Source organism: Gekko japonicus, unplaced genomic scaffold (assembly GCF_001447785.1).
Source record: "Gekko japonicus isolate JY-2015 unplaced genomic scaffold, Gekko_japonicus_V1.1 scaffold1774, whole genome shotgun sequence".
In the NCBI taxonomy this organism is placed as follows: Eukaryota; Metazoa; Chordata; class Lepidosauria; order Squamata; family Gekkonidae; genus Gekko; species Gekko japonicus.
Genome location: NW_015159768.1, coordinates 127,204 through 139,205, shown reverse-complemented (window position 1 = coordinate 139,205; position 12,002 = coordinate 127,204). Strand labels below are relative to the sequence as shown.

General features: G+C 49.8%; 1 protein-coding gene across 1 annotated transcript in view; it reads right to left on the bottom strand.

Annotated features, from left to right (window-relative positions):
- Nucleotides 1-12,002, bottom strand: part of SLC4A11 (solute carrier family 4, sodium borate transporter, member 11) — a gene marked incomplete at its 5' end in the record, with an annotated part of 170,768 nt that overhangs the window by 68,636 nt on the left and 90,130 nt on the right. The window lies entirely within an intron of this gene.

The following is a 12,002-nucleotide window of genomic DNA, read 5'->3' as shown; positions in this document are numbered from 1 at the left end:
CCCCCCCCCCCCGGGCTCCCTTCGGTCATTGTCTAGGGGGGCTTTTGCAGGTGCCTGGCCCCAGGGTGGTTTGGTTAGCTATCCCCAGGGCCTTCTCGGTTGTGGCCCCTATCCTGTGGAATGCACTCTCAGATGACATCTGTGCCCTGCTGGACTTTAGTTTCCGCAGGGCATGCAAGTCTGAATTGTTTAGGTTGCAGGGTACACCCAAATGTGCTTGGGCTGTTTTAACAGTGGTATGGTGATAGCCACGTATTTTAATATTTTAATGTTAACACTTTATATTTGTTGTTATGTCGTTTTACCTTATTGGTTTTGATGTTGTAAGTCGCCACGAGACCCTTTTGGGTGAGCAGCGACTAAAAAAAAAAATCTAATAAATAATAAAGACTTCTGTTTCTCCAAGACTCTATGGTATACCACAGAGTTTGTCCTTTGAAGCGGCCGATTTCCCCCAGGGGAACTGATCTCTTGTCGTTTAGAGATCAGTTCTACCTCCTGGAGAACTCCAGGCCTCAAATGGAAGCTGGGAACCCTAGAGGCTCACATATTTCATAATTCCACTCCTATGACTGCTCACGCAGGGAGGCAGAAGTCATAAGCGCGATGCCGATCAGCTGACGGGTCCCAAAACGAGCCAGCTCTCCATGTGCCGCCCTAACAGGTGGGCTATGGCTGGATCAGACCGTCTTGTGTTGGCGTCTCCCCAGCCAGCTTTCTCCACTCTGGCAGAGAACAGGCGGCAGAGGCAGAAAGCACGCTTGCACCGGGAGCACAAGAACACGGTATAACCCACTCGGGCCTGGGACACAGAGTTTAGACCGAAGGCCCATCGATTCTTGCCAGCTGCGGCCCTCCACATCTGCAGGCGTGGGCCGCTCCTGGTTCTGCTACCCAAGAAACTTCTTCTTTTTTAAATTATACTTATTGGTTTTCAAACACACATAACAAGTAATTCATATAGATACATATATTTTAGAGTCTTTTATCTATTTTCCAACATTTTGTACAATCCTGTCCATCTTTTTAAAAAGATTTCCTCGTTTTTCCCTTGTATCACTAGGCTTTATTTATCCATTTCAGCTACTTCCATCAGTTTCTCCACTACTTCTTCCCTTTTGGGAGTATTATCTTGCTTCCAGTATGTAGCCCAGCCCATAGTATTCTTGCAGTTGTAATTATATATAATATTAAATATTTTCATTATAAGTAATATCTTCCGGCATCATATTTAATAAGTATATTTCAGGCAGTAAGTCAAGCCTAACATTTACCATTTCATATATTCTACTCTGTATAGTCTTCCAATATATCCGAGAAACTTCTGATGTGCTCAATATGAGTTTGTGTAAAATATGAGCTCAGCAGAAAGCTCCCTCTGAAAGCGAAAACAGTGGGGAAACTGGGAAATATGGACTGGGGACTCACGGGGATGAGGGTTAACACTCTTCTTTCTCCATGAGTCTACAGAACAAAATTGGGCTCACTGAACTGTGGAGGAGGAGGAGGAGGAGGAGGAGGATGTCCTTGAAAAGAGCAGTTTCTGTCAGAGCTCTCTCAGCCCCACCTACCTCACAGGGTGTCTGTTGTGGGGAGGGGAAGGGAAAGGAGTTTGTAGGCTGCTCTGAGACTCCAAGTGGAGGGCAGGGTATAAACCCAATCTATTCTCCTTCTTTTACTTGGAGTCTCAAGAGTGCCTTACCATCTCCTTCCCTTCCTCTCCCCACAACAGATACCCTGTGAGGGAGGTGGGACTGAGAGAGCTCTGAGAGAACTGCTCTTGAGAAAACAGCTTTGAGAGAACTTGTGACTGACCCAAGGACACACCAGCAACTGCATGTGGAGGAGTGGGGAATCGAACCCGGTTCTCCCAGATTAGAGTCTGCGCACTTAACCACTACACCCCCAAGAGCCCCACTCCTCCCTAGCTAGGGCAGGTGTCCCCAACCGTTTTGAGGCTGCGGGCCCCTTTGGAATACCGACACATTGTGGTGGGCGCAGCCACAAAATGTCTGCCACAAAAGAGCTGCCACAGGAGGCAGAATCATCCATGAAAGGGCCGCTGCAGCTTACCTTGCAGTCACACGGTGAAGATCCTTTGGCTACGGCAGCAGCACCTGCCAAAGCATCCTTTAAAAAAAAAAAATCTGCACAGCCAATCAAATCTCCAGTGGCCAGTCAGAAGACTTGCTGGGCAAAAGCCCCGCCTGGCTCCACCCACTTTCTAAAGAAAACTCGGCAGGCCCCAGGAAAGGGGTCGGCAGGCACCACAGTGCCCAGTGTCAGACTCTAGGTCAAGAGACTCCCAATAACACTCTCTTTGGTAGTGATTTATTCGTTGAGATATGAGCATGATCCAGGCTAGAATGGTACTGTGGCAGAACTGAGGTTCTGGTGGGAAAGTCGAAAGTTATAGACAGTTCGAACAGGGTCCTCCTGGGGAATAACCAATCACACTCTGCGGGCATCCCGCCTAGCTCTTGCGTTCACTACCCCCCCACACACCTCGGAATATACGATCCCGTTATCTACAGTAGGAAGTTGGCACAGCTTCGGTCTCAAGGTCGTTCCTCAGGTCGGTCCTCTAGGAGGAAGATATCCTCAGGAAGAGTTACGATGCCTATGATAGAGTGGTTCACACACACAGCCATTCAAACCCCCCACAGGAATTTCCCTCCCCCCTGTAACTATGGCAAACTAAGCAGAGTTTGACACCCACGGGCACCAGGTTGGATTCAACCCTGAGAGCCAGTTTGGAGTGGTGGTTAAGAGCGCGGGCTCTAATCTGGGAGAACCGGGTTCGATTCCCCACTCCGGCACATCCAGCCGGCCGGGTGACCTTGGGTCAGTCACAAGTTCTCTCAGAGCTGTTCTTTCACGAGCAGTCCTCCAAAGAGCTCTCTCAGCCCCACCTACCTCCCGGGGTGTCTGTTGTGGGGAGGGGAAGGGAAAGGAGATTGTGAGACACTTTGAGACGCCGAGCGAAGGGCGGGGCATAAATCCAATCTCTTTTCTTCTTCTTCCCTTCCTGCATAACCTTCACCTGAATCGGATCCCCAGGCAGCAGTTCTAATCTCCTCTCAAAAGACTGAGGACCTGCGATCCTGCCTGACCCTATGTGAAAAGTGAGCAATCTAAGAAGGCTAAACTGCAGCACTTCTGCCTGACATGCTGTCTTTCCTCATGCGGAGAAACTTTCGGACACAGGGAGCACCGATGCGAGGAATCCCCTGCTGGTACCAGTCCACAAGCATGCTGCCAGGCATATCTTCTGGATGCCTGAATCGGTGCAGCTTGGTTCGAATCCAGTAGCACCTTAGAGACCAACAAGATTTTGGGAGGGGTGAGCTTTTGAGCGTCAAAGCACCCTTCACTGGATATTGGTGTGGTCTACCCAGAGCCATATGAAGAAGAAGAAGAAGAAGAAGAAGAAGAAGAAGAAGATAGTACCAAGCGCTAAATTATCACAGTTCTTTTTTCTTTTTTCATTGGTCTTATTACTGTGCCCATTCTTGTAACTATTCTGTGCTTTGTATGGTGACAACATTTGGGGACGGAGGCCGTCCCATCCCAGAGCTCTGGAAAATGCCCATTTCGGCTGCATACCCTGAGACTATCATAGAACCACCAAGTTGGAGGAAGAAGAAGAAGAAGGCGTCTCAGAGCGGATTACAAACTCCTTCCCCTCCCCACAACAGACACCCTGTGAGGTAGAAGAAGAAGAAGAAGAAGAAGAGATTGGATTTATACTCTGCCTTTCACTACCCAAAGGAGTCTCAGAGCGTCTTACAGACTCCTTTCCCTTCCCCTCCCCATAACAGACACCCTGTGAGGTCGGTGGGGCTGAGAGAGCTCTTCACAGAAACTGAGAGATTGGATTTATACCCCGCCCTTCACTACCCGAAGGAGTCTCAGAGCAGCTTACAAACTCCTTTCCCTTCCCCTCCCCACAACAGACACCCTGTGAGGTCGGTGGGGCTGAGAGAGCTCTTGACAGAAACTGCTCTTTTTCAAGAACAGCTCTTATCAGAATTACGGCTTGCCCAAGGTCATCCAGCCAGGTGCAAGTGGAGGAGTGGGGAATCAAACCCGGTTCTCCCAGATTAGAGTCCGTGCTCTTAACCACGACACCGAATTGGCTCACACACCAAACTCAAGGGCAAGCCAGCGTCTGAACCCCCTCCTGTTCTCAGAACTGTCTGTCTTTGATTGGACACCGGAACGCCGCTTCGCTTCTGTGGCGTCACGTAACCGAGGGAAGAAACAGCCATGTTTCCCGAGACCTTAATTCACCCGACAATTAACCTTTTAAAATCATCAGCGCAGACCGCAAAATGCCAAGGCGTGAATCAGAAGTTGTGAAACATCGACTCTGAATTACGTTTTAATGCCTTCACAAGCTCTGGAGATCTTTATCTGCGTTTCAGGCAAGACTGGGGGACACATGCCAAGGAAACGAACCAGGAAGTAGTAGTAGGAGAAATTGGATTTATACCCCACCCTTCACTCGGAGTCTCAGAGTGGATTACAATCACCTTCCCTACTTCTCCCCACAACAGACACCCTGTGGCGTAGGTGGGGCTGAGAGAGCTCTTTCGAGGTCTGCTCTTGAGAGAAAAGCTCTGAGAGAACTTGTGACTGACCCAAGGTCACACCAGCAGCTGCACGTGGAGTAGTGGGGAATCAAACCCAGTCCTCCCAGCTTAGAGTCTGCCACTCTTAACCGCTACACCAGACCGAGGTGCTCTGAGAGAATTTGTGACTGACCCAAGGTCACACCAGCAGCTGCACGTGGAGGAGTGGGGAATCAAACCCAGTCCTCCCAGAGTAGAGTCCGCCACTCTTAACCGCTACACCAAACCAAGGTGCTCTGAGAGAATTTGTGACTGACCCAAGGTCACACCAGCAGCTGCACGTGGAGGAGTGGGGAATCAAACCCAGTCCTCCCAGCTTAGAGTCCGCCACTCTTAACCGCTACACCAAACCAAGGTGCTCTGAGAGAATTTGTGACTGACCCAAGGTCACACCAGCAGCTGCACGTGGAGGAGTGGGGAATCAAACCCAATCCTCCCAGCTTAAGAGTCCGCTGCTCTTAACCGCTACACCAGACCGAGAGCTGCTGCTGCCAGTCTGAGTAGACAGTGCTGACTCTGATGGACCAATCATAAACACAGCTTCACCTTAGAGGCCTTGGCCAGCTTGGCCTGCAGAAGGTCCCAGGTTCAATCCCCGGCCTCTCCGATCAAAAAGGACCAGGCAGCAGGTGATGTGAAAGACCTCTGCCTGAGACCCGGGAGAGCCCCTACCGGTCAGAGTAGACAATACTGACTTTGATGGACCAAGGGTCTGATTCTGTATCGGGCTGCTTCAAGAGTTCACATGCGTTCCTACGTTCTGCCCCAGGCTGACCACACAAACGTGTGCAGGGGAATCACTTTTACCCATGAAAGCGCAACAACTTTCAGCCCCAAAGAATACATCTCTCTGCCTGGAAGTCACCTAAGTCTCCAAGTTTAGAGGCCTGGAGAAATAAAGTGTGGGAACAATTCCCGATGGATAAGATAAGTGACACTTTAAATATAGATCAATCGAATCTCTGTACAACAAAATCACTCTTTGAGCGCACCTGGTTCCCTTACCTTCAATATATGACTGAGAAGGATTTACTCCCAAACAATCAGGCCTATGCTTCTTGGTTATGTTTCTGAATATAAAACAGTATAAAGTACTCCAGTATTACAAACTCTGCGCCGTATATAACAATATAGCTCCTATCAATATCCTTATGAGTCTTTAGTTGATATATATTTATTTCGAATAAATTCAGTAATGATAAGTGCTTTTGGATTTAGACTTCAATGTAGCTACAATTTTTTAAAGCAAAGTGTTTACTGTTTGGTATTTATACTCTGCTTGGTTTTGGTATTTTTGATGTAGTATGTTGTTATTAAAACTTTGAATTAAAAAAAAAAGAATACATCTCTCTCCTTCATGACACTAGTCTTACAAAGGAGGGCCAGGGCGGGGTCGAATTATTCTTGGAGGTTCGGAGCACCCTGGGACGAGGACTCCCAGCCTTCCAACCGAGGAAAACCAACTTTTGCTGCAAGGATAAATGATGCAAATTACACTTCTATCTGCCCGATTTACTCATCCCAACAGACGCTGGATTAATTAAAGGCAGGGAGGGGCAGGCCTCAGAGGGAGTTCACTCCAGGCACCACAGCCCGTCCCAACTTACGCCTAACCCTCCCGCTGGTCTCTGATGTTTCTGCAGATAAGACTTGATACCTCCAGGATTTCCAATGCAACCAAGAGCCGGAGCCCACGAGCCAGGAGGCGGGCGTAACGAGACTGACAGATTCTGATGTTAATTTCTGTCTGGTGGTGGTGGTGGAAAGTTACAGCCAACTTCAAAGAACCAGAGAGTTTGGAAGGGATCTCCAGGGTCATCTAGTCCAACCCCCTGCACAGGCATCAGAAGCCATGCTGAAAATTTGACGCCTCTACCTTAAACAAAATAGCCCTCTCAGACCCCCAAACAGATTCCCCATTATAGCCTATGGGGATCATTGACTGCCCTCTCAGATAGCCCTCTCAGACCCCCAAACAGATTCCCCATTATAGCCTATGGGGATCATTGACTGCAACGGTTCCCATAGGCTACAATGGAGCTGATGGCATTTAAAGGTGTCATGGTCCCTTTAAACGCATCCACAAAGCTGCAGCTTCACCCGGAACAGTGTTTCAAGGGAGTGCGCTCTCTTTAAATGCCGTTTAACTGCGCCTATTCTGCTTTCCCAGATAATCCCAAATTTTTTCAGGATTATCTGGGATTGGCTACGCTCGAAAGCCAAAAATACATTCCCCTCTATTTCCGGCTGAAATAATAACCAATAAATACCAATAAAGTATTTTCCAGCTATTTTTTCCGCTTGTGATAGAGCTCAATGCACTCCCCTACTCGGCACGGCTAAGATCCATAGCTCTGGGGAAAGCACAAGGCTTATTCCAGTGTACATGATTCTTGAAATGCTCCAGTATTTATTTTATTTTATTATATGTAACTACGGACCTCCTAAAAGAAATCAACCCTGACTGTTCCCTGGAAGGCCAGTTAATGAAACTGAAGCTCAAATACTTTGGCCACCCAATGAGAAGGGAGCACTCACTGGAGAAGACCCTGATGCTGGGAAAGATTGAAGGTCAAAGAAGACGGGGACGGCAAAGGATGAGATGGTTGGACAGTGTCATAGAGGCAACGAACATGAAGTTGAGCCAACTTCAGAGGACGGTGGAAGACAGGAGGGCCTGGCGAGATCTTGTCCATGGGGTCGCGAAGAGTCGGACTCGACTGTGCGACTGAACAACAACAAACTACGGACCCACAAATGGCATTTCATTGCATCAGGGGAAGTGTGCATGCATGCAAAAGCTCATACCTGAGCTAAGACTTTGTTGGTCTTAAAGGTGCCCCCGGACTCAAACTTCGTTCTACTGCTTCAGACCAACACGGCGACCCACCTGGATCTGTGACCACTAATGACACTGCTGATATATTTCACACATCTGATTCATGCTAATTCCTTTTTGCTTACAGGCATTCCAAACGTTTTGAACTTGCCATGCAGAATAACGCTACTGGTCCTTTCTGAGAAAACTGGGTTTGATTCCCCACTCTTCCACTCGCACCTGCTGGATGATCTTGGGCAAGCCATAGTTCTGTCAGAGCTGTTCTTGAAAAAGAGCAGTTTCTGCCAGAGCTCTCTCAGCCCCACCTGCCTCCCAGGGTGTCTGTTGTGGGGAGGGGAAGAGAAAGGAGTTTGTCAGCCACTCTGAGACTCCTTTGGGTAGTGAAGGGCGGGGTATAACTCCAATCTCTTCTTCTTCTTTTACCTCCCAGGGTGTCTGTTGTGGGGAGGGGAAGAGAAAGGAGTTTGTCAGCCACTCTGAGACTCCTTTGGGTAGTGAAGGGGGGGGTATAAATCCAACCTCTTCTTCTTTTACCTCACAGGTAAACCTCTTCTTCTTTTACCTCACAGCCGCTCTGAGACTCCTTTGGGTAGTGAAGGGTGCAGTATAAATCCAATCTCCTCTCCTTCTTCTACCTCACAGGGTGTCTGTTGTGTGGAGGGGAAGGGAAAGGAGTTGTAAGCCGCTCTGAGACTCCTTTGGGCAGTGAAGGGCGGGGTATACATCCAATCTCCTCTTCTTCTTCCTTCAAGCCTAAGGTAGTGTACTCTGACTGACAGCTGCTCTCCAAAGTCTTGGGTATAGAGATGGGGGGGGGGCTGCAGCCCACTGACAGAGCCTCTGTTTGGCATGTAGAAGGTTCAATCCCTGGAATCTCCAGTTTAAAAGGTCAGGTAGTAGGGGACACGGAAGACCTCTCTGCCTGAGACTCCAGACAGCAGCTGCCAGCCCAAGCAGACAATACTCACCTTGAAGGACCAAGGGTCTGAGTCAGCAGAAGGCAGCTTCCTTTCTTCATGCCTGAAATCCTTTTGAATGGAGATGCCAAACTCTGAACCCGGGACCTTCTTCATGAAAAAGAGAAGACCCTCTCAAACCAAAAGAGAAGGCTCTCCCAAACCAAGACCCCACTGTAAATTCTGATTTCGATAATCCCAGGGCGGGGCTGGGTAGTTGAGGAAGAAGGAGGAGGAGGAGGAGGAGGAAGAGGAGATTGGATTTATACCCCACCCTTCACTCAGAGTCTCAGAGCGGCTCACATACTCCTTTCCCTCCCTCTCCCCACAACAGACACCCTGTGAGGTAGGTGGGGGCTGAGAGAGCTCTTTCCAGAACTGTCCTTGACAGAACAGCTCTGAGAGAACTTGTGACTGACCCAAGGTCGCACCTGCAGCTGCATGTGGAGGAGTGGGGAAATCAAACCCGGTTCTCCCAGATTAGAGTCCGCGCACTGAACCATGACACCAAACCGGCAAAGCACTTCCGTATCCCTGCGGTGTCACTGAGGGCCTCTACTGTCTACCACAAGTGGTTTTCTTCTGTTTTCTAAAATAGATCGGATGAGCGGCCAGATTTGGTTCTGGTGGCATTTCCCTACCAGCCCCCTCCCGCCCCCGCCTGATCGATAACCCCTTTCTCTCAGGTCGCAGGGCACGCTTATTATACTGGAGGAGACTTGTATCTTCTCCAACTCGTTTTCCTCTGGAGGATTAGGTTTGACTCCTGCTGTGTCCGAAAACAACGTGGGGGGGGGGGGAGCCGGCTGCGTTTAGAGAGCCTGGCGAAAAACAGGAAGGACCTGACCTGAGTTTAAAGGCCATATTTATTACAAAACCCAAAAAAACCCTTTAAGACGACCTCAGCGGAAAGGGGTCAAAGAGGGAGCACCGTAGCCTTTAACAAGCCCCGTTCTTACTCATCATCCAGCTGAGACATGCTGGGGAAAAGCCCTCTGGGAAACTGGCGCTGGGTAGGAAGGGGAGGAGGAGGAAAATTAGCTTAACCTCTTCCTCACCTGGCAGACGCCGCCAGCCCCCTGGCAGCGATCATCAGCGCCCACGCGCTGGGTCGGAGGCAGCTCACGGCACTAGCAGGAGATGCGAGGAGGAGTCTCTCTCTCTCACTCACACACACACACACACACACACACGGCTTCCAGAAAAGCACTCAAAAAGCAAGAAAGTGGATAATCGGCCATCAGCCTCACCCGCCTCCCGAGGACCCTGCAGAGATAAAGAACTAAATGGATTTAGAAGCGGGGTCGGCCAGACTGACGGCAGCGGGGTCTATCGCTGGCTATTAGCCCGGAGACCTGGACGGGACCTCCCGATTCGGAGGCAGGACGCCTCCGTGGTGGCCAGGTGCTGGGGAACAGCCAGGAGGGAAAGGTCTCCGGGCCCTGTTGGTGACCTTCTATCAACTCTCAGGCATCTGACTGACCAGCGGTTGGAAACGATGTGCTAGACTCGATGGAACATAAGAACATAGGAGAAGCCAAGGTTGGATCAGGCCAAAGGCCCATCCAGTCCAACACTCTGTGTCACACAGTGGCCAGAAATACCAGGTGCCCTCAGGAGGTCCACCAGTGGGGCCAGGACATTAGAAGCCCTCCCACTGTGCCCCCCCCCAAGCACCAAGAAGACAGAGCATCACTGCCCCAGACATAAGAGCATAAGAGAAGCCAAGGTTGGACCAGGCCAAAGGCCCATCCAGTCCAACACTCTGTCACACAGTGGCCAAAAATACCAGGTGCCCTCAGGAGGTCCACCAGTGGGGCCAGGAGACTAGGAGCCCTCCCACTGTTGCCCCCCCCCCCGACACCAAGTATACAGAGCATCACCTGCCCCAGAGTCCCTATCCATGCCTTGTGGCTAATAGCCACCGATGGACCTCTGCTCCATATGCTTATCTAATTCCCTTTTGAAGCCGTCCATGCTTCTTGCCGCCACCACTTCCTGTGGCAGTGAATTCCAAGTGTTCATCACTCTTTGGGTGAAGAAGTACTTCCTTTTATCTGTTCTAACCCGACCGCTCAGCCATTTCATGGAGTGCCCACAAGGAGTTCTTGTATTGTGAGAAAGGGAGAAAAGTACCTCTTTCTCTCCAACCCTTTTATCATTCGAGTTGCCCTTTTCTGCACTTTTCCCAAAGCTATAATATCCTTTTTAAGGTGTGGTGACCAGAACTGCCGATGGAAAACTGGGCCACCTACATCGGGCCACCTTGCTCGCATGTTGTCACGAAACAGGCCCAGAGCCCTTCAACATGAATGCCAGATCAGTCTGTGCTGACCAGGAGAAATCTCCCAGGGTTATCATAGAATCATAGAAAGAGTTGGAAGGGACCTTGCAGGTCATCTAGTCCAGCCCCCTGCACTCCGCAGGAGCGCAGCCGAAAGATAGCCCTACAACATACGCGAAAGATGGTCGCCCAGCCTCCAATCGAAAACGTCCAACGAAGGAGCCTCCACCACCTCCCGAGGCAGACTGTTCCACTGCTCAACCACTCTTACAGTCAGGAAGTTTCTCCTGATATTTAGCCGGTATCGACTCCCTTGTAATTCCCGCCCATTCGATCTAGTCTTGCCATCCGGAGCAAGAGAGAATAGATCCGCTCCATCTTCTACATGACAGCCCTTCAAATACTTGAAGACTGCAATCATGTCCCCTCTAAGACTTTTCTTTCCCAGGCTAAACATCCCCAACTCTCTCAGCCTTTCCTTGTAAGACTTGGATTCAAACTCTCTCACCATCCTAGTTGCCCTCTTCGGGACACGCTCGAGCTTGTCAGCATCCTTCCTAAAATGTGGTGCCCCAAACTGGACACAGGACTCCAGTTGAGGCCTGCCCATAGCAGAACAGAGCGGAACTACCACCTCCCGTAATGAAGAAGAAGACAGAAGAGAGGAGATTGGATTTATACCCTGCCTTTCATTACTCCGAGGAGTCTCAGAGCGGCTTACAAACACCCTTCCTTTCCCCTCCCCACAACAGGCACCCTGTGAGGCAGGTGGGGCTGAGAGAACAGCTCTGAGAGAACTTGTGACTGATCCAAGGTCACACCAGCAGCTGCATGTGGAGGAGTGGCGAATTGAACCCGGTCCTCCCAGATTAGAGTCTGCGCTCCTAACTACTACACCAAACTGGCTCTGCTGTTTTGTGCACGGTAATGGGAGCTTTTGAGAAAGACATTTTTAATGGATTAGCTGCTGGCCACCTTTGGCTCTGAGGAGGAAAGTTGGGACGCGAAGGTCTCGGAATCAATACATTAATGCAAAATCCTCCTTCCTTCTCTTTTCCCTTTGCTCCAGTGAGAGCCATTAATTTTTTAAAAAATTGTCTCCTGTATGAGTAATGCTTTTCAGAGCTGTGCAGAGATACCCGCCACTTAACGGAGCTTTCACATCCTATTCCGACAGTTTGACGAGCCAGAGAATATTATGGGATCTTACCCAGACCTAAACAAAGAAGCTCCACAGACAGAAGAGCTCAACTGTTCCTAGAGGAGGCCTCGTTGTATAACAGCACCAT